The sequence below is a fragment of the Hypomesus nipponensis genome, chromosome 20 (genome assembly GCF_054491055.1).
Source record: "Hypomesus nipponensis isolate SF chromosome 20, ASM5449105v1, whole genome shotgun sequence".
NCBI classification, from domain to species: domain Eukaryota; kingdom Metazoa; phylum Chordata; class Actinopteri; order Osmeriformes; family Osmeridae; genus Hypomesus; species Hypomesus nipponensis.
The window spans coordinates 4,567,501-4,570,000 of NC_140380.1; the positions used below are offsets into that span (position 1 = coordinate 4,567,501).

General features: G+C 49.0%; 1 protein-coding gene across 1 annotated transcript in view; it reads right to left on the reverse strand.

Moving 5' to 3' along the window:
- The window catches only part of dacha (dachshund a), a 74,826-nt gene that overhangs the window by 21,580 nt on the left and 50,746 nt on the right, over positions 1-2,500 (reverse strand).

Sequence of the window (2,500 nt, forward strand, 5' to 3'; positions counted from 1 at the left end):
AACATCAATTCCCGATGGCTGGAACTGGACTGAGAGAGGAGAGGGGGAGAGATGAAGTGACAGACGGAGAGATGGAAGGAAGAAGGAGTGGAAGGAAGTAAGACAGAGAAAGTCACATCAGTTTCTGATGTTTCAGGGGAAAAGAGAGAGAGAGAGGGAGAGAGAGAGGGAGAAAGAGAGAGAGAGAAAGAGAGAGAGAGAGAGAGGGAGAAAGAGAGAGAGAGAGAGACAAAGAGAGAGAGAGAAAGAGAGAGACAAAGAGAGAGAGAGAAAGAGAGAGAGAAGTAAAAGAAGCAAAAACTGCTGACTGGTGATGAGGTTCACAATGTCTCTCCCCCTCTTACCTTCCTCTGTCTCTCTCTCTCTCCTCCCTCTCTCTCTTTTGCCCTCTGTCTCTCTCTCCGTCTCGCTCTGTCTCTGTCCCATCTCTCTCCTTCTCCTTCTCTTCCTCCATCTATCCCATCTCTCCCTCTGCCAATCCTTCTTCCCTCCCTCCCTCCCTCCCTCCCTCCCTCCCTCCCTCCCTCCCTCCCTCCCTCCCTCCCTCCCTCCCTCCCTCCCTCCCTCCCTCCCTCCCTCCCTCCCTCCCTCCCTCCCTCCCTCCTTCTCCCTCTCTCCCATCTCTTCCCCCCCCCCCTCACACCTGTGTTCTGCTAGCAGTGTGTGACAGCGGTCTCAGTCCTCTTCAATAATGCATGCAGCTTCTCTTTTAACTTGTCACTCCCTCCTTCCCTCCCTCCCTCCAGCCCTCCCTCCGTCACATCATCTGAGGGGCTGATCAGCCCTGACAGTCCACCATTAGGCCAATGAGACCCCTTCCCCTTCCCCCCCTTTCTCCCCCCTCCCTCCTCCCCCCACTGGCCCAGACCACTAACACATGTTGGATGTGTGGCTCTGCTCATCTCTCCTGTTAACACACACACACACACTCATACACTCACTCACACACACACATTCATACACTCACTCAGACACACACACACACATACTCACGCACACACCATCAGACTGCAACTAGAAAGCAGTAGACCTTAGACCTAGAGTGAGTGTGCGTGCGCGTTGGGGAGAGATTGAACTGAAGCTTATCTATGTAGACTGTGGTTAGCAGATAACTCTGGGGGTGTGTACAGCTGATCTCACACACACACACCCACACACACTGATTAACACTGCTTTGATGTCCCGCCCCCCCCCCCCCTCCCTCCCCCACCCCCAGCCCCGGGACTCTGGTGACACTGTGACAAGGAGGGGAGGACAGAGTATAGGAGAGAGAGAGAGAAGCAGAGAGAAAGAGAGAGATGGAGAGATAGAAAGAGAGAGATGCAGAGATAGAAAGACAGAGAGAACGATGAAGAGATAGAAAGACACAGAGAGAGAGAGAGAGAGAGAGAGAGAGAGAGAGAGAGACAGAAATAGAGAGAAACAGAGTGATGAGAGAGATGTATATGTATATATATATGTGTGTGTATATATATATATATATATATATATATGTATATATATATATATAAATATATATATATATATATACACATATATATATATATATATACATCTCTCTCATCACACATATATATATATATATATATATATATATATATATATATATATATATATATAAATAAAGAGAGATAGGGCAGAAGTCAGGGTTAAAGTTAAGTCAGAGGAAGATTGTCTCAAGTTTATTGAACTTAAAATATGTGATTCTAACTGTCAGAATGGTGTGTGTGTGTGTACATGTGTGTGTGTGTGTGTGAAAACATAAGCCATAAATAATAGTGTGTGTGTTTACTGCTGTGTACATATTCACCCTCACGCTCTGTCTGTCTGGACACAGCCCTACTGGGTGATAAATAGACACAAATACCACACGCACACACACACCCCAGACTCACGCACACACATACATATAAATGCATGGTCAGGTGGCTGCTATTAAGGCCATCATTAGCTTCTATAAAACACCCTGAAGACCAGAGAGGAGCAGACACACATACACAACACACACCCACTCACACACTGAGGCTGGAGGGGTGGAGGCCGGGGCGGGAGAGGGATGGTGGAGGCTGAGAGAGTGGAGGCTGGGGGGGCTGGAGGCAGGGTGGGAGGATGAGGGTTGGAAGCTGGGGGAGGAAGTTGGGAGGGGGGGGGGGGGGTGGAGGATGGCGGAGGAGATGGAGGTAACCACAATAAGCCTCTTCACTGTAGCCCATTTGACAGGGACCAGGGGGGTATTCCAGAAAGCTGGCTATGCGACATAACCGGGTAAGTTTACTCTCCAGCTGACACACAATGTTGCAGCAACTTACTGGCAATGTTGCTACAACGCTGGCTGTCATATAAGGAGTTAACGTACCTGGGTATGTCGCATAACCTGCTTTCCGGAATACCCCCCAGGTCAGAGGAGCAGAGGAGACTCACACAGACTGTCCTGTTAACACTGGGGACACTGGGGCAGAAGATGTGTGTGTATGGGAATGTGTGTGAACGTGTGTGTGTG